General features: G+C 45.3%; 1 pseudogene; it reads right to left on the bottom strand.

Annotated features, from left to right (window-relative positions):
• Positions 1-24,079, bottom strand: part of LOC143387807 (teneurin-4-like) — a 333,926-nt pseudogene that overhangs the window by 33,113 nt on the left and 276,734 nt on the right.

Raw genomic sequence — 24,079 nt, 5'->3', positions numbered from 1 at the left:
AGGGTTGGAAGTGTTGATGAGTGTTTCCTTCTGCTGATTTTTGGGCCCTAACTAAAGACTATTCAACTTAGGGCTCCTGAGCCCCCTATAAACCCTTGCTCTTTGGTCCCTTATGGAGTCCACTCTAACTAATATAATAATTTAGATAAGAAGTTTCTCTCCCAGGAATTTTCTCTTGTATACCATTGTCTACAAGCATATTCATCAGACCCAGTTTTAACAAGGGTGAAAAACTGGAGTTATGCCCAACAATTGAGAATTGGCTAAATAAATTATAGCATATTTAGTTCACTCATAAATAAGAATACTATGTGTAATCATTATAAGTGACATTATAGATGGATATGTAATGACAGGGGGAAATGTTTGCTATGTGTTAAGAAGAAAGAACAGGTCACAGAATTGTAAGCACAGTGTGATTCCAATTAGGAGGAAACGTAATCATAAATTAGATCGATTATGGATAGAGAGGAGATTAAAAGCCTGATGGATATATCTCAAAACATTAACCATACTAGGATAAAAGGCCATTCTAATATTCTTGGTGATTTTAAACTTTTCAAATTTCTTGCAAGGTGCATGTGATTGCTTGCCTAGGTAGAATGAAACCCCAATAAATTATATGTCTAGGCGAGGCCACCTTCATCTGTCCCCTTAGCTCAGGGCCATTCTCAGGAAGGGCGAGACCTTTCTCGGTTCTTCAGGGCAGTCTGTCTTCGGGTCTTGTCTCCTCACCCCCGACCCCAGTGCCTGGCTGTCTGCACAGAGCGAGGGCGCTGCAGACCCTGCAGAGCTGTGGCCTGGACTGCCTGCCACTCATGCTCCCCAGTGCTCTCTGGAGCACTGTTGTGCCAGCTTTCGGCTGCATCAAGAACACAGTTTGCTCTAAAGTGACAGGAGAATTTTCAATTTTCTAAAACCCATTTCTTGTCAACACTGGCTGCTAAATATTTTATGCCCTCTGGTCCTGTGGCACCTTGGGGACCTGCTTGCGAGACCTTTCTGCCTGTCATTATGATGAAAAGATGGCGTCTTGATGAGTGGGTGGGTGGGAGGGGGGAAGAGGGAATCAGTAGAGGGAAAGGAGAGAGGAAACCAGAAGAAATGAACAGCAAGCATGTTGTCGAAAGCTGCTGCATACACAGGGGCACCCGGGGGTGGAGAAGGCATGTCTCTCAGAGCTGCTCTGTCATGTAGCTGGCATGATGGTTCTGGGGCATACTGTATGTAAGCCAATCTGGTCTCACCTCTGATCAGGGATGATTCTGCCTTTGGCTTGATTTCCCACCACCAAAACAGAGGGAGCAGACCTTATGCCTTTGGAGGTCCTCCAGCTCCTAGTTTAAGGGCCATGTCAGGGAGGGGCATCCCCTCCACCCTATCTTCCTGAGTATTTTCTGCTTCACTGAGGCACTCTGAGCTGACTGCCTTGTTAAAGAGTGATGTGCTTGCAGAAATGACTGTCACATGAATGAATGAATGGCCAGCAAATGGCACAGACCCAGCAAGGGATGGAGGGCTGGACACCTCACTTCGACTCCAATTCCACGGTCACCAGAAGCGTCATCTTACTCAAGTTTCCTAGACACTGACCTTCTCACCCCATAGCAAAAGGGGTAATAAATATGCATAGAGTAGTTGTGGGGATCGGCTGAGGCAATGTACATGAAAGTTCTTTTGTGGATTTTAAAGGAACCTAATATTGACACCCTATTGGCAGCTGCCAGGCACTGTACTAGGTGTTTACTTACATGATTTTATTTAAAAAATTCATTTTGCATCTCTGATGAAATCTAGTATAGGGCTCTGCATAAATAACACCTTTTATTTCACCAGGTCTCAGTTTCCTTATCTCTAATATCTACCCTACAGGATTACTGTGATGGCTACATGAGAAAAGAGAAGCCATGCTTAGCTCTCTAATCTCACTAGAAAAGCACCCAGCACATAGAGTGTGCTCATTTGGTCCCTAGGTAGAGAGTGATGCTCTGCCTGGGGTGGCCATACCTGGCTATATTAATATCCAGCTTTCTTTCTTTCTTTTTATTTGTACCAGGAATTGAAAGCAGAGGCACTTAACCACTGATCCACACCTACAGTCCTTTTTATATTTTATTTAGAGACAGGGTCTCACTGAGTTGCTTAGGGTTTCGCTAAATTGCTGAGGCTGGCTTTGAACTCATGTTTCTCTTGCCTCAGCCTCCCAAATTGCTGGGATTACAGGCATGTAATCTGCACCCTCTCTACTCAATGCCTCCTCCCGTCCCTTTCTCTCATCTTGGACCTGGTCTTTGTCTCCTCCTACGTTGGTCCAGGTTTCTGGGTTCTCCCCTTTGTACTCTTGCCTCCTAGCTGTGTTCTGTCTTTGGCTTCCCTTTCTATTCCCAATGGGACAGCCAAGTATCTAGGTATTGGTAACAGAGGAAGCTCTGAGAATGAAAGCCAGTACCCGCTGCCCATATGTGTATGTCAAAATATATGCCTGCTCTGGAGTTTTGTAAAAAAAAAAAAAAATCCATGCTTAGATTCAGACAAAGGTAGTAAGGGCCAGCAATAAAGAAATTTTTAGTCTAGGATTTCAGAATCTAAGTGTGGGTTTTCATTTTTTCCCCCATCCAATATATGCCAGTTGTCTTCCAAGTCTTTGCTCTGACTGCTTGGCAGTATCTCTATCTAAAGTTAAACAGTTTTTCAATGTGTGGATTGAAAATGTTCAGCACCCTACGCTGGCTGGTTGAGGGCCCGTTTTGAGAATTGAAAATACTTGTATGCACATCCTTAGGCCGTGGCTGCTTCCTGGTGGGTGATTCCAGCTTGTTCACAGACTGGAGAGGGAAACTCTCGAGCCAGCGAGGGGAAGCCTGCCAAATTGCAAAGACGAGTGGCAGAGAACAGATTCCATTCTGGAGCGCAGCAATCACAGTAGTTGGCGCAGAGGGAACCGTACTAGCATCCGACTGGCACGTGGCACAGTGCTGGGACCGCCAGCAGCAGCCATGGGGCCCTGGGGAAGCCACATGTGTCAGGAACAGGCAGGCATGACGAGTGGGGCTGGGAGCAAGCGCCACAGTCAGCCTCCCAATTTCTGGTACCTCCTAGATTCTGGTAACGTTGGCAAGATGGCACAGGCCAAGCCCAGCCCGAGGACCTAGCAATAAAGGGTCACTTGCCAAGTCACTGTAGGCTATCCTAAGGTCGTGCTGGATTGCTAGTCACATGTGTCTCTATTGAGTCTATCCTGGGATACTGGTGCCCACCTGCCAAGGTCCAAACTCTCTGGCCTGAAGTGGCAAGGTCCTTTCCTATTGGCCCCAGACCATGCTTCCTATTTCAACCCCTACCTCCTCCTTCCAAGCAGCTTGAGCTCTAGCGTTCAATTTCCCAATGGTTTTGAACATATCAGTCTCATTAACATCTTTGTGCCTTTGTGCATCCTGTCCCCTTTCTGTGAAATGTCTCCTTTTCTTTTTTTGCTACCCAGAAAGACCCCTATTCAGTCTTTAAAACCTGGAGTAAATGTTACCTCCTGTATAAGCGGACCTTAGAAATTCAGTTTATTTCACCTCTGAAGTGTTGAGCAGCACTAGGAAGTTCACGGGCATTGTTGTATGTGTTCTCGAGGTAATTCTGCCAGGCCCATGGCAGTGATTTCCATTTCTCGGATGAAAAATAGGGCTCAGAAGACTTCAAAAACCTGCCCAAAGTTACTGAGCTAGTGAGTGGCAAAGCCAGGATTTAATCACTCAATCAATCAATCAACACGTATGGGCTGTTCTTCAATGTGTACTAGCCACCTGATTAAGTAAAGAATTCCTGCTTCATGCAGTTTATGAACTAGAAAAAGAATAGATAATATGCAAGTACCTGTATGTGTTACAAAAGAGGAAGTTCAGGAGGTTGTGGATTTAAATTAACACTGTTTAAAGCTCTATCCATCCTACTCTGCTGGCCTTGGGCAGATTTCCCAGAACCTCTGCCATGCCCACACACTTGTTACCCCTCTTGATGACCTCCCACAGCCTCTGGGAGGTGAGTGGGGCAGGGTCAGTGTCATCTCTGCATCCTTGGTGCTTATCAAAGGCCTGTACCAAGTGGGCATCCTTTAAAGGCTTGTCTGGTGCAAAGATGAAGGGCCAGCAGAGTGGCTGGGTGGCTGGGTGGTGGATGAGAGGATGAGCTCAGGGGCCCAGGGTTCTAGCAGACAAGATCTTCTCACCTGATAAATATCCATGACAGAATCACAGCTGAGGGGCCGAGCTGATGTGAGGTCATTGGAGCCCAGCAGGGTGGATATGATCCCATTCTGATCAATGCGTCTGATCATGGTGCCATCCACAAAGTAAATCAGCCCAAACTTGTCCACTGTAATGCCTGGATGGAGAAGCCAAAACAGGAATTCAGCATCAGAGCTAAAAGGACACAGAAAGCACTTTTGCAGCCTGGTCTCCTCAGATGCTCCTACGACACTCAGCCCCCTCCCTTTGGTGTGGTACTGGAGATGGAACCCAGGGCCTTGTGCATACTAGAGCCATGCCCACAGCCCTCTGGTTCTCTTCTAAAGACAAACAGATGGAGGTGCAGAAACTGTGTGCTTTGTTTGAAACTGGGATGGAACCCAGGTTCTCAGGTCCTCTTGGGCTCTAGTCCTGCTTTGCTGCCTCCAGAGATTTTTATTTATCACCTCAGTCACCCACAAAAACTGGACTCATAACTTCTAGGGGTTTTGAAGCACTAGAGGTAGTGGTAAGGGGATATTTTTCACTACACTGTGCATTATTTAAATTAACTGACTTCTCAAGTCCTGCAAATGTAATAATAAAATACACTTTTTTTTGTATTTTATTTTACTTTTTTGGTAATAAATTTTCTTTTCTTTTAAGATAGTTCTTTAAGTTTTTCTATCCTTATTATTTTAATTTCATTGGTTGTTATGGTTTGGATGTGAGGTGTCCCCTAAAAGTTCACATGTGAGACAATGCAAGGTTTGGAGGAGAAATGACTGGGTTATAGCCTTAACCTAATCAGTGAATTGATCCCTGTTGGGATTAACTGAGTGGTAACTAGAGGCAGGTTGGGTGTATCTGGAGGAAGTGGCTCACTGGGGGCATGGTTTGGGGTATATATTTGTATCTGGCAAGTGGGGTCTCTCTCTGCTTCCTGATTACCAGGTGAGCTGCTTTCTTCTGCTACACACTTTGCCATGATGTTCTGCCTCATCTTGAGCCTCCAGGAACGGAGGCTGCTATCTGTGGATGGAGACCTCTAAAACTGTGGGCCCTTGAATAAGCCTTTTCTCCTCTACAATTGTACTGATCAGGTCCTTTATCACAGCAGCGAAAAAGCTGACTGAAACATCTGTCACTGCAAAAGCATAGTCTGAAAAGAATTCTATGGGTTTGCATAGAGAATATTGTTAAATTTAATGTCTAAGGATAGCACATCGAAGAGAGGAGCCAGGATTACTCAATATCATCTGTTCCATCCCTAGATTGACACTTGGTTGACTTTCTCCCTGGCCCAGCCGGTGTGATCTTGGGCAAGTCACTGGACATCCCTGCACTTGTTTCCTCATCTGTCAAACCAAGGTATTGTTGTAAGTCTGTATTTCTTTTTTGAATGTGTGTGAGAATCCCTTGGGGGACCTGCTCCAGATCTCAAGTGTACCTGAGCACCTCTCTGATCTTGGCAAACACCTTGGTGGTCATGATACGCATTCAGTATTTTTTAGCTAGTGATGTGCATCAGAATCACCTGGAGTGTTTTCAACACACACCCTTTTGACCTCCCTCTTGGAAATACTAGTTCAGGGGGTGATTGTGCCTGTGACCAATGCACACTTTAAATTTGATCGTGGGCGATTCTGATTTTCACCCCAGGCCCAGAATGGCCTGTCAGACATTCCCCTACCACACCATTGATGCTTAGGGATGATGGGCAAGATTTGCCCCTGAGAGGGGCCTGGTCTAGACGGGGAAGCCCAGTAAATGACATGCCTGAGGAGAACTTGTCACTTCTGCTTGATTTTCCTAGAGGCAGGCGGGGGGAAAAAGGGTCAGACGAGGTTGGCTAAGGTGGAGACGCTTGCGATGTGAGACTTCCCAACTGTGTTAACCTCAGCAAACTCCATCCCTTCTAAGTCTTGGTTTCTCATTTATAAAATGAGGATACCAACATCTGACTTGCAATAGTTAGCCATCAATAATTATTAGTGGCTATCAGGATTATGAGAAACACCCAGCACTCTGTAGGTTCTGTGGCACTTGCTCTGGGGCCCTGTGTCTCTTCCTGGGCCAGCAGATAGGCTGGGATGGACCAGCTCTGAGGAAGGGCCCCTGGAGCACTGGTGTGGCTTCCATGCCCCCTGAGGCTGGGCAGCCGGAGAGGGTTTCACACAGAGGACCAGGCGGCCTTGAGGCTGGGAGCCTTTCCCGGGGGGCCCTGCCTAGAAGGCAAATTAATTTCATTCTGTAAGTACCAAGACAGGAGTTTTCTTGTCTTCCTGGCTCTGTCCTGTCTTTCTCTTCCATCTGCCAGGACTGATGAGCGCTTCATGAACAATTAGGTTTCTTGTTTACAAAGTTGGCTGCACAGGCTAATCGAAGTGATCTGTCCCCTGATTAATGACTTTATTTCCCCCTCTTTTTGTTGTGCTAAATAGATGGACATATTTTCTCCTCCCTACTGCAAAGTGTCTGCATATTGTGGCACTCTCTGTCATTTTTATCTAGGTTAATTGCAGGCTTTTGGGCAATTGCGCTGCCACTCCATCTGTGTGAGGGGGAGGGAATGCAAGTGTGCAGGGCCGCTGAGGGACGCCTGCGCAGAACAGAAATCTCAAGAACAAACTTTGAATTCTCAGAGAGCAGAGTGTCATAGCAGAGAGAGGCTGATGGATCATTAGGCTAACCTCTCATGGACTATCGGGAAAACTGAGGTCCAGAAGAGGAGGTCCCAGAGTCAGTGAGTAGCAGAGAGGAACCGTAAGGCAGGGTCCCCAAGAGCAAGGTTGGTGCTCACTCCCCTCTTCACTGCTTGTTCATACAGCAAATCATAATTAAGAGGGAAATTAACCATTGATGACACAATATTTACCCCACAGTTACCACCTGAGCACTCTAGCCATGTGGTAGAGATAATATGCTATGAGGGTATACCATGGGAGGTGACATAATGCATTGTAATACAATATAACAATAGTTATAGGAGTCACCATTTATGCAATGTTTACTATGTGCCCGATGCTGCTATGCTAAGCATTTATCTTCCTGATGATATTTAATCTGTACTATAACTGTATTATATCCTCGTTACATAAATGAGAAAAATGAGGTTCAGAGAGATTAGACAACTTGCCCAAAGTCACACAGCTACTGGATGACAAAGCCTAGATTTGAATGCATGATTTCATGAGTTTACTGCTTTGCTTTGAACCCCAGCCTTCTAATATAATCATTCATAATGTTTTTACAGGATACCGTGTGAAATACATTGATTTTGACCCTTAGACCATTCCTAGGAAGTCTACACAGATGGTATCGTTACCCCTACTCTATTGATGAGGACCCTGCAGCTGAGACACGGAGTCATTGGCCCTGGGGCTGGCACCACAGACAAACCTCCACTGCAGGACATCTGAATGATGATGGCTTCCCTTCTAAAAAGACTCCCAGGGTCCAAGCTCTCTCCCAGCTCTGATCCCCCATGCACAGATCTTCCTCCATCTCAGGGAACACTTCTCGCTCTCTCCCACATCAGAGTGCTTCACAGCCAAGTCTTATTTATTCTGTTACAAAGAACTTATCTATGCAACCTCATAGCTCTATACACTCGTACATACTTGTTCAATAAGTGAATGACAAATACTGAAACTGAGCATTTAGAAGTTTAGCTTTTGGAAGGATTCCAAACTGAGACCTACAGTTAATTGTCCCATAGCTCATGAACATATGCCAAGATGACACACTAGTGCTTTTGGTAACAATAACATGAGAGAGCATGTGTATCCAATAGCATGATAAATACATGATGGAACGTCCACTTGGAGGAATACTATATGGCCATTAAAAATGAGGACACATAAGACTCTTTAATGACATGAAAAGAGCTCCTAATATATCATTTAGGGAGAAAAAGCAGGATACAAAAATAGTTTGTTTAATGTGACCTCATCTTGTTTACTTGATTTTGGTGAATATTATATACATACAAACATTTAGAATAAAGGCGAAAAGAACAGATAAGAAATATTAACTGGGAATATTTCTGGTAGGTAGAATTATCACAATCCTAACCTTCCTCTGTATATTTATTGGTATTTTCCGAGAATTTTTTGCAATGATAAACATGTAGGTCTCCCGGAAATGGTAGTGCCCCAATAAACATCACTGAGAGTGATTCCAATGCAAGGCCTTACCCCTGGGATTGGTGTGTGTGGCTTCTGTAGCCTTCTCTCCATCCCCACAGTGAGAGTCATCAAAGGGGAGGCACTGGTCCCCAGTCCCTGCCACCACCTCGGAGTTCTTGACAAGGTCCTTCACCACCATGGTGGACTTGATCTTGAAGACCCGCCGGCTGTTGGTATCAGAAAGGAAGACGGCCCCACTCATGGGGTCTGTGGTCAGGTAGTATTTATGCGCTGGGCTGTGACTGCAAAACAAAGACACGGCCAGTGGTGAGCACTTTCTTCTCTGTCAGGTAGCTTGAGATGTGTCCCTGGCCTTTTTGAATCCAAGCCAAAAAATAGTCTTGGGGGAATGATGTCTCTACTTTGGGGGATGGTTCCTCAATTTTTCAATCTTAGGGGTTGGCCTAACTATCCATCCCACCCAGATACTAATGCAGAAACCTCTTGCTGATAAGTGCCTGTATCAGGTGCTGATACGTATTTTCTTAAAAAGGCTATCAGTGAGGCTTGTCAGAGGTGGCCTGTTAAGTCAAACTAGAAACACGAAGGTCCGTGACTTTAAAAAACAATCCAAGAGTTCAAAGATGTAGCCCTTCTCCATAGGATTTTTTACAGCAGCTCTCACTCTCATCTTGGGATGAACAGGGGAGACCCTAGTGGACCTGACTCCTGGTTGGCGTCCAGACTGTCTCCTATCTCAGGAGCCCTGCAGTCTCCCTCCTGTAGCCACATACAAATGAGTTGCAGGATTAGTTTGTAAATCTGCAGCAAAACTCAAGGAAAAAGAAACAGAACAGGAGCAGCACTAATGAGGGCATGTTTCTAGAAATCAGTCACAAAGACTAGGCTCAGGTTACAAAGGAAAGAGAAGACTGTGTAGAAGCCTTGAGACCAGGCGCCGCGCTAGCCACAGGGTGGGGAAATGCACGGGCTTTGATATCAAATCAGTCTGGGTTTTAAGTCTAGCTTTATGATGTCCAGTTTCTGAAGCTTGGGCAGGTTGCCTGGCCCGCTGAGCCTTGTTTGCTTCAACTGTTCAATGGGAATGCTATAGCCACCTTGCTGGTGTGTTGGGAAAATTACCTGAAATCACAAATGCCATGTCGTTTGCACTTGCATTGTTAAGTATTGAGCACCCAGGAGGTGCTCAGAATCATAATTGTTATTTTAATTACTAGTGATTATGTCTGTTTTTGCATTAGAGATGACTACCAGATAGGTAGCACCTGTAAAGCCTGAATTTTGTTATTCCATGGTACTGGTACTGATAACCAACTTCTTTCAAGTCTAGGGCACAATAAAGTTTGAACTCTCTACTCCTGGGAAGCTAATTTACAATTCCTGGTCATTCACCCAGCCCTCAAACTGCATCTCAATATTGGTGTCCTCTTCTGCATTTTCTGATTAAAAAGAATCTTTCTCTGTTCAGATGGGATGGCCTGGCTTTGGCCATGTTCAGTGCACATACTGAGAGAGGCCACTGCACACCCTTCAAGATGCAGTGAGGGAATGAGAAAGGTTGAATAAGGGCTATGGTACATTTATAAGCATGTAGGTTTTAGGTCCTTTCGAAAAACAAAATTTTATTTTACAGAATGGTGTTTATGAATTACATATAATGATTGGGGCACAGTAATATTTGGGGGTGAGGGTCAATGAGGGTCTTAGCTGGACCTGACTGTTCATCATAAATATCCCTTACTTTGGGTTGTGTCCTTGGGGACTGGCTACTTCTAACAGAGCCAGGCATCCAGATCCAGGGTTATTATCCATGAATTTGTCTAACATGACATGACTTTCTCCAGTGATCCTTCCTCTGAATCCCTAACCCAGCTGTCCTATCACCTCCTTCTGAAACCAGGGCAAGGTTTCTCTGCCTGTAGCCAGGCTGTGCCTCCTGATCTAGCCCAAATACCAACATGTTATTTCCACATTTTCCCTTCCAGGATCCTTCTGTCTCACAGAGGAAGTCCAGAAGCACCCCAGGCCCTTCCTGCTGGGCTGCTCCATCTCTCTGCTCTCCCTCACACATGCCCTACACCCCACAAGCCTCAGGCCTCTTTGTCCCTGTTGTTCCTGCTCTGTCCCCTTCTCTTTTCTACTCATTCTTCAGGTGTCAGCTCAGATGGTACCTTTTCTTGCAATCTTTCCCCAACCTTTTTTCTCTGTGCACTGAGATCCATGCTGGTCTGCATCTAGATTACACAACACTTAATGTAATAGTCATGGCTATTTATTTGTGGGTCCTCTCCCAGACCCAGCCATTAGTACTTACATTAGAGACTAGATTTTGTTCATTTCTGTATTTCCAATGTTCAGCTTGGTGCCTTCTAGCTCATCACAGCTGCTGCTTGATTTAATGGATGGTATCTCCACTTTCACTTATTTAGGTAGTATTTGCATTCAAATTACTTAGCTTTTCTTTTACTTCTCATTTGGGGGCAGTGGTAACAGCACAGGTGTCCTATTTATCTTGAAATGTCTCTTGTGACTTACTGTATACTGGAGCACAGATTTAATCTTCCCCGATGACACTGATTCTGGCTAAATAAAGTGCAGTGACCTTAGATCCTGCCCTGCAATGCCGGAGCAGCCTGATCTTTCAGCATGCCTGTTGACAGCTCGGAGTCGGGCTGATTGTTTCATTTCTTTGTGCATCACTCGGGATAAACTGGTGCTATCTATCTTCGCAGAAGATGGACCCCAGGGGAATCTGGTGGGGGCCCTGTCCACTTAGATTAGCCCCTTGAGTTTCCAGCTTGTGTTTCCAGCTCGTGTCTCACTGCCCCAGAGAAATGTCACTTGTGTAGATTTCTCATGTGGGTGACTTCCAAAAGATGATGGCACTGGCAGGATTATCTCAGAGTCTGTAAGAGCTGTGGCCACCTCTTTTGTGGTTTGGTGGTTAGTTAAGCATGGGGGAAAGAATATTAGTTGGGAACTTAGAAAGAATAGGTTTTAATTGGGGCAAGTCCCCCAACTAGGTCAAGTTGTAGGTCCCACAGATGTCAAATGATGAAGTCCCTGCTCCATTTTGCTCACAGGTTTGTCAGGGGATTATGTGAAATTATTAATAGTCATTTCCAGCTTGTTGTGCTCTTTGAACTTCTCGGAGTTATTTCTTCCTCATGCTACCTAGCACAGGGAGCAACCCCTGTGTCCATGATGCCCACCTGGACTTTGTCCCTGTGTCTGTGATGCCCACCTGGACTTTCACCAGGTGGCAGGACAGAGCCACAGACATGATACCCATGGATACCAATGTACCTGACACCACCAATGGATGCTGACTCTGTCTCAGACACTGTGCTACCACTTGACCTGCATGACCTCATTTTCTCACAATTATTGTGAAAGGTAGGAACTTTTTTTTTCCTTATTTCAGAAAACTGAAGTTAGAAGAGGTGCAGTGACTTGACCAGGACCACAAACTGCTAAGGGCATTTCAACCCAGCTCTGCTTGACTCCAAAGTCTGTGTTCTTTCTGCTTCCTCACACTGCTGCCCAGGGACTACAAAGCTCCACAGCCCTCATTCACCTCATTCTTGCCCATATCCAGAGACTCAGCCCTCGCACCACCTCATCTGAAATACCATTCCTGGACCCCCACTTCTTCCCACTCCTGAAGGGGCCATTCCTCTGTGTCTCCAGAGCCTCAGCAGATTACACTTTTAGTTATCTGTAGTGCCTTAAGGCACTTCGGCTCAGTTGTCTGCCTTCTCAGTAAAATCTTGAACTCTTTCTGGGCAGAGATTGACTTTAAGTTCCCTGTGCTTCTCATTTGGCTGATGTGGAGTGAATGCTCTGGACAGTTCTGCTGAGTTCACGAGAGAATGAATGAATGAATATCTGCCTCCCTGGCTTAAGGGTATGTAGGAAACACTCACTGCTGATGATCTGAGTTCGATGATTCTAAATACAGCTTAAAAAAAAAGCCTTGCCTATAGTGACTAAAGGGCCTGGCCATCTACCTTTGAGATCTTTCCAGGTGACCACAAGGCACAGGCAGACTTGGGAACCGTGGCTTTTGAGAAGTACTTTTCAAACTTCAATGTGCATATGAATTTCTTGGAGATTTTGCTACAATGTGGATTGTAGTTTAGTGATTCTGGGGTGTAGAACTTGAGAGTCTGCATTTCTGATCAGTTCTCAAAGCATACTGGTGTTGGTTGCCTGTACTTTTGAGTAGCAAGGCCTTGGAACGTTCCATAAACCACAAATGGTTTCAGGGCACGTGATGGAAGATGGCCTGGTTCTGTGGACAGAGAGCATTTCCTGGACAGGGACCATGTATGATCCATTCTGATTCCCGGTATCCTGAGCAAGGTTGGCACAGAATCATATCATAGACCTACTTCCAAAGTTTGCTGCAGGAGTCTCTAAGGACACGCATTCTTTCCTAGTTCCTCAAACATAACCTTGGCCCCTCTGGAAGTGACCTAAAAACGTAGAGGTCTTTAGGGTACCACTCTTGAAGTTAATGAGCTGAAGTCAGATCTTACTCTACCATCTTTCTGGAAGCTGCAGGAAAGTTCCTAGCAGGAGGTAAGAACTCAGGAGTGTTTTGTGACAAAAAGTAATCTAATCCCAGCTTATAAGTGAGAATTCTCTTTTTGTCTCAGAGTGAGGTCTGCATCATATACAGGAGCGCCCTTCAACCATATCAGGTGGCAAGTTGGCAGGACCTGTTGCACTGGTTCTTAGAATTAGTGGGAAGGGTTTGAGTATTAAAGCCACACAGATAAATACAGTTCCACTACCCACTTGATGAAGTGACCTTGGGCAAAGCATGTTGCTACTTTGAGCCTCAGTTTTTTCATCTGAGAAAATATAAACTTCAAAGGATGATTCTGAGGATATAAATTGCATGAAGGATATAAATTTCTGTGCATAGTTCCAGATACATTAAAAAAAGAGAAAGAGAGAGAAATGCTCAATGAATGGCAAAGCTGGTCACCTTGGCAAAGCCTCCAGAATACTTATGTTGGTGCATAATGGAAAAGCTAAGTATGGAGATGCAATATTGTCCTGCACAACCTATTTCTGGGCACTTAAAGGTTCTGTTGAGTTAATACATGCAGCTAGGTTTAAGGGAGACTTGAGTTCAAGTGTATTTCTAACAAGAGGCTTTGAGCATTCCTCAGGGACCTAGGGAAGAGATCTGAAAAGAGGCAAGGATTCTTGTTCCCTAAAGGGGTCCAAAGAGGAAGATGCCCAAAGGATTATGGGTCTTTGTCCTGGACATGCCGAGCCTGAGGCCAAACAGCCAAAGGCAGAGATAAGCCCGTCCTGGGGAGTGCACACTCGTATGCATAGCTGATGTCACCCCTATGCAGCCAAATGCTATTACTGAGAGCAGCTGAGGCAGCTACTGGAGGACAAATTTCTAGAGGACAAAATTCTAGAATTTAATCTATCTCAATATTTACTGAGGGGTACACTGAGGTCTAGAGAGCAGAAGGGATTTGCCAATCTTCAGGTATCACTATTGAAACCGGGTTTTCTGTTTCCTGATAGACTTAGGAAACTGGAACACACAAAATGGTTCCCTTTCCCTTCCACTTTGGCTCACTTTAGAAATAGTTTTTAGCACCTAGAAAACAATGAATTGAAAGAGGGAAAGAACCCAGTTTTGAAATCATACAATGGAAATATCAAAAGGTCACTGAAGATCATAAATAAAAGAGACTCCAACCACTGCTCTTTGAATTTATAGAGGATGAGACTAGAAATCAGAAAGGCTGGGTGATCAGCCCAAGGCCATATGGCCCCCAATTTCCTAGCTTGTCACCTGTGTCTCAGTTGTTCTCCAGCCAGCTACCACCATGGACTGATGCTTCAGTGTGAAATGCTATGTTTTAATCCAAGATATTTATGGGAAATGTACTTTTGTTCTGCAAAACTGAAGTTGAGAGCAATGTGTAATTCAGTATCCTCCATTCAAATCTCATGGAATAGCTCAGATTTCAGTGTGAGGAAAAACATTTCTCCTCTGAGATGTGAACATATTTTCTGTTTCTGATAATGCAAATCCTAAATGTAGTTCTATGTTTTCCTATTTATTTGCTCTGCTGCCATGAAATCAAGTCCACTCTGAGGTACAATCAGACGTGTTTCTTCTTTTTGACTTTGGTTCCCACTTCCTGTTTAATTTTAAGACATGTGTCTTTGGGTGTAAGAGAACTCAATTCCTTTTTGGGAAACATGGAGGCATCACAATCATCACCATATAATATGATATCATTGTATCATCATAATATCATCATTTAATTATAAGTTATAATATATTAGTAATTCTAACAATGTATGTATCTTGCTATTGTTATCATCATTACTGCTATGATGACCATTTTTTGAGCACCTCCTTATGCCTGAAAATGTTCTATACTTTGTAAACATCCCTTGTGACTCTTTGTGTGTGTGTGTGTGTGTGTGTGTGTGTGTGTGTGTGTGTGGTGCTGGGGATTGAACCCAGGGCCTTATGCATGCAAGGCAAGCACTCTACCAACTGAGCTATGCCCCCAACCCCCATCCTTTGTGACTCTTACACCAACCCTTTGAGGGAGATTTTAATAACCTCAATTTAGAAATGAGAACTTCAAGAAATGAGGTAATTCTTTCGAGACCACCCAGTTGGGGAGCTTCAGTTTTCTCCTCTGTACATTGGATGTACTCACAGGGATCCACCTCACAGATGGTTTGGGGACAAAATGCTACTCTTTCAGCTATACAGTGAAAGCTCTATTCATGTTAATTATTATTATTTTAAAAGAATACATACAATTATTATATAAAATATCTACTTATATAGAAATGGATCCAATTATTGAACTAGGGTCTGTCTGGCTCTGTTCATCATCTCAAAGACTTTCTTTTATCCCAACTTAGCACCACCCATGCACCATGTTGAACTAAACTACATGTGGTTAGCTCAGCACCACCTCTGTGGCTGTCTGAACCAGAGCTCTATCTGCTTGTGGTTAGTTTTCAAGTCACCCTAATGTGTGCAGGGCAGGGAACTCTGTTAGGGGGTAGACTAAGGCCACAATGACAGGTATCACTTTGCTTTGTGTCTGGCTAGACTCACTCCTGCTGGCTGTACTGCCACTCTGAGTCTATGACAAGCCTATTCTGTGACAAAGTTCCTATCTGGGGATTGTCCTCTGAATACATTCCCTGTGGCCTGCTCAATCTTTGCTAGATGATATCAGTGGATTGATCACAGGGATGATCCAAAAGCCATGGTACCTGGAATGTCCATAGAAGTGTAAATTTCAGATTCCTCACCTGATCAATGTGTTTTCAGAATTTTCCATCATGACCATCAGTCACTTGGCACAGTCTGAGTGATATCCTCATTTATGCTGAGAATTAAGCAGACTATGGCATTCAAATTACCATGTCATGGTTTAAATTCTTTCTCCTGTTGCTTCTATCTGTCATGTCCTCAGACTATAGGATAACCACCTCACTTTGCCATGGATTCAAAGAGTTCAGGCTCTTGCCACCCACCGCCACCATTATTAATGACTTCCTCTTATTGCCACTGATTATCCCCAATCCGTTCCAATCACCCAGGATTCCTTTGCCATTGAGCCATCTGAAATTGACATGTGTAGCTTACCATACAACATGCAACAAGGCAGGGGAGAGACAGGGAATTCTCCACTGGTTGGCTTACCTATGTCTGAAATCTTTATTTCTGACAGAAGACAGGAGAGCAGGGAATAGAAGAAAGAATGAGGTGTTAGCAGCAGGGTTAGAAGCATTATTAGCGGCCTGAAAACTTGACAGCAATGCTACTGTACAATACTGTAATAAATAAAGACTTAGCAGCTATGACACTGATATATTTTATATTGGATATTACTTGTCAGTGAGTTCACTTACAAGCAGCTACATTTCACAGAGGAGGCACGGTTCCACCTCACCCCCACTGCTGACTCCGGAAAGAGGACTAGCATGACACATTCCGCTGCCTTAACGAGCTAATACACAGACTGGAACAGTCGCTTCCCTTCCCCGTATAGACGCATTCCCAGTGATACACAGGCTCGCTGCTCTGTCTCTACATCCTCACTTCCCTACAAAGAGTTATCAAAATGTGGGAAACCTACTCACAATAGGAAACAGAATTGGAGATATGCTATATTTAGAAGGGAGGGCATGGCATAGAGAAACAGGCCTGGGGGAAATGATTGGAGGAAAATATATCAAGACAATGATATAATGATTAACTTAGTTTTCTTTCCAAACTACATTTACTCCTCCCTACCCTATTTACTCACTGTCTCACATGATCCTCACAACAGTGGTGGGAAGGAGGCAGGGAGATGATATCACTTATTTAAAATATATAAAAGTGGAGGCCCAACGAGGTTAAGTGTTTGGTCCAAAATCGTACAGCTTCTCTGCCAAGGTGAGGCAACCCCCTGGTCCTTGGCTCTCTCCATTATAGTACATATATGTAGCTGAGTAAATCAATACATTCAGAATTTCTTCTGTCTTGACAGATATCTATGCCAGTCAACCTCATAACAGAAGAAAGGCAGAGAATACTCCATTGGAGGCCTACTTCTCATCAGCCTGATGTATGATTTCCTATGGGCCTGCACATATGAGCTTCCATCTTTTGTCTCTGTGTGTGGGGGCAGATGCTAACACTTCTCTTAGTGCCAGGAGGCTGTCAGGGAGCCAGCAAGCTTTGCCCTCCATCTCACACATGTGCTGTAGAATGAGATTCTTTCAAGCAGAGAATATTTATAAGGCATTAAGACAAAGTAGTCCTCATTGGGTTGGATGACAATTCTTTGGTGAGGCAGAACTGGGTAATGGCCTTCTGGATTTGGGTCTGCCATTCTAGAAGCTGGACCTTGGATAGGCACTTTAAATTCCCTGGGCCTCCTCTTTCCCACTTATTAAAGGGTAATAATAATAAAAACCTCACAGAACTGTTACATGTGGCAAACAGTAGGAGCCCAACTTTCCCCTGCCTGCATTGGAGAAAGGCTTTCAAGTTCAAGGGTCTGTCCTGCTCATGTAGACCCTTGCCCAGGAGACAGATGGGTCCCATTCCCTAAAATAATTGTGAAGGAACTTGGTGTCATTTCTCCTGTAGGGTGGGTGGGACTCCTCTGTTTCTAAAGCACAGCTTCTCCATAGCCCCAGAGCCCACAGTGCTTTGGTTCTAAAGTGATCTGGCTCAGGAAACAGAGAAACAATGCAAAACACGGAGGCCTCCCTGAGCTGTAGCTGTGCTGTGCACCAGCCCTCATGGAAGGAGGGGAAAAGGGTGGCCCAGCTGGTTCTGCAGCACCTGAGGAGCAGAAAGGCCCTGCCTGGGTCAGGCCTGTGGGGCCTTGTCTCAGTACTGGCCAATCAAAGGGAACTGCTGCGAACTCTGATGAGTGCTAAGTAAATAGGGTCAAACTTGGGCACATGGCCATAGGGGCCTCATGGCATATGCCATCCATCCCTTGATTTTACAAAAGAGACTTGTGTGACTAATTTTAATCAGTTTAGTACTAGGGAGCAAAAAGGCTCAATGGCACCCAGAAGTCTGCCAGCAGCCTTCCATGTCACCTGGATGCCAAGGACATCTCCCTGTTCCCAGGGTGGTTTGTCTTCACAGTGCACCGAGGGAGGCAGCACCTGGTTGATCTGGAGAGTGAAAAGTCAGATTCTGACAGACATGGATGGCACTGTCGGTCCCAGTTCTCTGGATCAGTGGATAATGTAGCTGGACCCTAGGATGGCAAGGGGATGTTATCAGGAACTTAGAGAAGGCACCGCCTTACATACCTCAGCTCCAGGATGTTGGTGACATTTCCAGAGGGGAAGATCCTACGGATGTAGTTGAAGTCACCCACATAGAGGCTTCCATCAGAGCCACAGGTGAGGGCCACGGGGGCCAGGAGCTTGTTGCCATCTGCAAAGCCATTGCAGCTGGGGCAGGAGATGCTTCTCCGGCGCCCATTGCCCATGATGCTGCCAATGACTGGTGGCTGCTGAGACACAAACTGGTTTTCCCCATTCCCTTTGTGCAGGATTCCTGGGACAAGAAGAGAAGAACAGAATCATCTGGGAGCAGGAGGTGGGTCCTTCTTCCTATGGTCAGCCACAGTCACCTGATTTTGCAAGGTCCCCAGTCTCTGTCAACCACTTCCCAACTCACCTCTCAAGGCTGTGCCTCACCCACAGTGAAACCCAGAAGGACTGAGCAGGCCACACTGTTTCACTGACTTAATTGTCATCATAACCCGTATGAAGGCACTGATAAGATCACTATTGTACAGAGGGAATAGAGCAGGCAGCTCACTCAGGGCCACACAGATGAGAAGTGGACGAGCCCTAGAGTTCAGCTCCTGATTGTTCAGCTACCCTGACTCGCAAATGGGCTGCACATGGCTCCTGCGCCCTGATCACACCTCTGTGACCGTGTGGATTCTAATTGCTAGGTGTCTTTCTCCCTTTCTATCAGAACCATTTCAAGTGTGGACAGTATGTCTTTTTTTCCCTTCTGTAGCCCCAGGGCCAAGAACAAAGCCTGACATGGAGTAGACACTGGCACATATTTATAGAGATGAATGAGGTGCTCCCAGGAGACTGGAGTTTGTGCCTGGTTCTGCTCCTAACCAGCTGATCACAGATCTTGCACAGTCTCCACACTTTAACTGCCCTGCAGCCCAATGGGGAGATTGACCTCAGTGACTGGGAAGCTTCCTCCCAACTTATGTTGTTTTCATTCCAGATCATTCTTCCCCCACCTGCTTATTGTCACAGCTTCCAAACTGGCTACCTCTTGCCTTACAGCCTGCAGCCTGAGAGGGTTTTGGCTTTTATGGGTCACACGAATCTTCTCTCAAGCTGCCACTTGTTAGCTTTGCCAAAGCTATCAAATGGATTGCTTCAATTTTTGATGTCGTCGAATGAATTGCTTTTCCACTTTAAAGTTGGTGCTTTTTTAGGTTTCAGGAAATCCTTTCCTGAAAGGTGAACTAGAAAGGTGAGGATCGAACTCAGTGCCTCACATATGCTAGGCGAGTGCTCTACCTCTGAGCCACAACTCCAGTCCTATTTTGGCTTTTCTTTATTTTTTATTTTTATGTGGTTCTGAGGATTGAACCCAGTGCCTCACATATGCTAGGTGAGACCTCTACCACTGAGCCCTATTTTGGCTTTTCTGACACATGTGGCCAAGGCTAATTTTAATCACCACTCACAGATCAGCTAATGAATTCCTGCCTCAGCTCTGTGGGCTCCATTTACCTGTTTCTGTGCCAACACCACACAGTTTTAGATGTTACAGTTTTCTAGTTTAACTTAATACCTGGTAAACTCATTTTCTGTGTTCTTATTTTAAAGATTGCCTTAGCTATTTATAAACCTTCATTTCATTATAAATTTTATAATTAGTTTGTCAACTTCTCCTTAAAACATGCTGTGGTTTTGACAGGCATGCACTGTACTTTTCAGCAGAAGGTACGTGACATGGTTACCATGTTTAGTTGTCCTACCCTGAAAGAGTCGGATTGAGTTATTATTGGAAGTGCAGATGTGATCATGGCACTTGCCTGCTTGAAACCTCTCAGAGGCTTGACATTTGCCTCTGGATGAAGTCCAAAGTCCTAATCTACCCTGGGCTCCAGCTGCTCAGCCCCCAGCTTTGGCTTTGGCTACTCTTTCCTTCATCTCATTCTCTGCTCAAATCACAGTGGACCTTCTTCTCTCCAAGTACTCTTCTTGGAGGCTTCAGCTCTTCCACAGGTACTGTGCCCTCTGCTGGAATGTTCACCTTTTTGAGACCCAGAGTTATCTTGCAGACCTCTGAGACTCAGGCCAGGGATCTTCTCCCCAGGGATGCCCTGAATCACCAAGTGCTGTGTTCTTCGTGTGCTTCCATGGTGTCCTGCACCTCCCACTGTGATGGCGTGGCCAGTGCACAGCAATGCAACTACCTGGTGAGTATTTGTCTCTGACCATGTAAAGTCTTGAAGCCTCTTATTTCTGTATCCCTGGTGCCTAGCACAGTGATAGGCTGAGAGCAGGTACCCAAGCAATATTTGTTGACTGAGCTTTCTGTTGAACTGATTGCACAGGAACCCATGTAATTCAAAGTGTGTACTTTTTTCTTTGGAGGGCCCAGGGAATAGGACGCAAGGTGACAACCTGGCCTGGCTCAAGGAATTCTATTATTCCACTCACCACTTTGGATGTTGAGGGCATGATGTTTATCCAGGCTCCATCCTCCAAGCTTGGATGCATCGATTTCATAGCCCTGCAGCACTGCTGTTCTTTTTTCCCATAGGATCAGATCTGGGCAGGATTCGTACTCATAACCCACAGAAACTGTAGAGACCAAAACGAGCAAAATGCATGGGTGAGCAAAGTCCCTCTTTGGTCTTTAGACTTGTAGGCAAGGCCCTCTGCTTGTCTTTTGCAGAAGGAGGAGGAGGAAGAGGAGGAGGAGGAGGAGGGAGAGGAAGAGAAGGAGGAAGAGGAGGAAGAGGAGGAGGAGGAAGAGGAGGAGGAGGGAGAGGAGGAGGATAAGGAGGAGGGAGAGGAGGAGGAAGAAGAGGAGGAGGATAAGGAGGAAGGAGAAGAGGAGGAGGGGGGAGGAGGAGGAGACAACAATGACAAAAAGGATCATGTTTCTAACCTGGGAAATAGAACTATGTGAAATACTGATCCAATACTGACATAGTGATGCCAAGTTTTCAAAATCTTTTTTCCTTTTTGATGAACAGTTGAACACGACTGGGAAAAGTTAAACAAATGTACTGAATACTGTCAAAGGACCATGGTGAATCAATTCCAGGGAAGTTATTTTCAATAAGGAAAATACTTTATGCACAAATGTCTTCACTGCAGCATTATTTATAATGTTGGAAATTTGAATTAATCTAAAGGTCTGAAAGAGGTGAGGGACTGAGCAAACCTATGCATGTCCAATCCAGGAATATTACACAGCCCATGGAAACTATGCCTGTGAAGACACATGGTGACATGGGGATGCTCGTGGAGTAATGCTCGCTTAAAAAGACTGGCCTTCTTCAGTAATCTATGTGTGCCAAGAAAATAAAGATACACAAGAATAAAGAAAGCAAATTCAAATATTAAAAAGTAGTTGTATTTATTCATGGGATCACATGACTTTTTCTATCTTTGTCTATTTCCCAAATTTTTACAGGGAAGAAATCTGGACTTGTTTGTAATGAATACATGGAAAATAAGCTCAGTTGGGGAACTTTGGAAGCCAAAAGTTGCTTCAAGCTTTCCAAACTTGCAAATGCTTTGGCTTAACTTTTGTTTCATAAATCCAGGCCCCTCAGTAGGTACTTGGGATGAAGGCTAAGTACAGCAGGCTCCTTGAGTCTGGGTGTGTAAAGGCCCTGTCAGTGACCTTGTGAAGGAAACCAGCAGAGACAGAAATGTTATTTCTTCCAAGTGTCTTTCTGAATAGGCACTATTTTCCAGTGGACAATTTCCTACCTTATGTTTAAGACAGGAATTAACAACTGGGCAGCCCCTTACAGTTTCTTGTATGTACCATAAAGATGGCTGACCAACTATGGTAATGGGGAACAGGCTGGCGATGTCCCTGTCACCTCTTCCCTATGACCCCGAGTCACAGTAGCTCCTACTGTTCACCTGTGACCTCAGAAAAGTGAGCCCATGCCTGAAATTTCACTGTGCAGACCCTTCTTTTTTAATTGACTGTGAGTACTAAATATGATCATTTCAACTGAAAGATGTTTTTTTTTTTTTTCCTGAAAAGACAATAGATGTGGCGTGATCTACAAACGGGACTGCGAAGAGTGAAAGATGCCATGTTTGCTCCCAGTGTTCCTTTGTGGGACAGGTGGGAATGCAAACTGTAGTGAAGACCTGGAATAAATCTAGCTCTGCTCATTCCCAGCTGTGGCTCCTTGGGAAGTCACCTCACTTCTCTGGTTTCAGCCTCCTCATACAGGATTTCTGACTGGGGAGGCGGTTGTAAGGATTCACTGGATGCTAATGCACAGGGGGGCATCTTGCCCAGAGCTGGTGCTTGGGACAGTCTCTTATGTACTTCATGCTCCTGCCTTCCCTTCTGTCCTCCCTCCTTCCTACCTTCCCTTTATTCCTTTCTAAACACAACATGGCTTCTCTGTTTCCTTATCCTGCCTTGGCTAGGCAAAGGGAATGAGACTGGAGTATGGTTCAAGGTGAGAAGTTACTCCCTAAGGGCTTGGAGGATCAGCCCTGAGTGTTAGGACTGCTAATGACCCGCTCTGAGCCCTTTCTGGGACCCTACACTGACCCAGAAGCTGGAAGAAGTATAGCCTGCCCCTGGAAGCCCAAGCTCTCAGTGGGGCTGCTAGGTAAGGCCAGAACCAGCTTCTGCTTTATATTGACAAACAGACAGCAATAATAATGACAGAAAAACAACTTCTCTGATTGGGAATAAAGTCATGAGGCCCAAAATGCCTTTCTGATGAAGGGACTATCTTAGTTCCTGTGCCTCAAAATGTGGAAGCAGCCCAGTTTCTTGGCTCCCCTTCTTTAAGGGTTAGGTTGAGGCAGGATGGCTGTGGGGTGGCCAGGCAAAGCCCACAGGCTGGGCCTTTGTGGCACATGGCATCTTTTAGCTCATCACAGTGCTTTTTGAGGGCTGTTTGGGTTTTGTAGCCATTTTTAATGTGGAATTTCCCACATTTAGGTCTTTCAATACATTCTTCAATGTCATGGATGGTCACTGAGAGACCTTAAAGGGCAATTAAGACTTTTTTTGATCTGAGAAGAAGAAGGGAGGAAAAAATAGTCAAGAAGGTGACAAGAGTCGCTCTGGGGGGAGGCGGGGGCATTCTGCAGCAGGCGGCTTACCGAAGGCTTCTGAGAGCCCAAGCACCTTCTGGTTGTAGACGTCTGTCTTGTCCCACATGAAATAGTAGGACAGGTCGGGAGCTGCAGCAAACCACTTCCTGAAGAGGCGGCCCTCCACCGCCACCATGAGGTGGACCTTCATGAGGTTAAAGGGGATGGTGGGGTGGGTGAGGCTGATCCTCAGGACAGATTTGTAGCCTGGGGTGCGGCTGCTCAGGTAGCTCAGCCTCATCTTGCAACCAGAGATGGCGATTTCCTCGTGCAGAGCCTAGAAAGCAAGATAGATCACAGTTGGGGATGGTCACTGGATCACTCAAGGGAAGGAGGACAGCCATGGCCCATGGATTCTGGTGTTCAAGAGGCAGAGGATAAAATAGAGTGGAAGACGGTGGGCAAGGGGAGGAGGAGGAAGAAAAGAGAAGAGGGTAGAATGGAAGGTGAGAAGAGCCAGGAGGAGAAAGGGGGAAAAAAGGAAGAGAAAGGAGAAAAGAAATTGAGGGAGGAGAAAGGAAACCTGAAGACCGGTCTCTGGCCGGCCAGCTCTTATGTGGCATATCCCTGCATGAGCCACCACACCTCGATGAGCTTTGGCTCCTCCTCTGTAACATGGATGGCAACACGGCATCCCATTATTGAGAGAAACACACAAGATAATGCTTAGGAGACCCCTGGCAGCAGGCTGCCTCTCACGAGCTGTGGCATCCTAAAAGACTCATGGAGGCTCTGCAGCCCAGTTTCCTCCCTGGATTAGCACAGGGCTAAGCAAGGTCATGGATACGAAGTGGCCAGCACCTCAATGTTGGGTAGGAC

The sequence above is a fragment of the Callospermophilus lateralis genome, unplaced genomic scaffold (genome assembly GCF_048772815.1).
Source record: "Callospermophilus lateralis isolate mCalLat2 unplaced genomic scaffold, mCalLat2.hap1 Scaffold_314, whole genome shotgun sequence".
Lineage (NCBI taxonomy): Eukaryota > Metazoa > Chordata > Mammalia > Rodentia > Sciuridae > Callospermophilus > Callospermophilus lateralis.
This window is presented reverse-complemented; position numbering and strand designations above follow the sequence as displayed.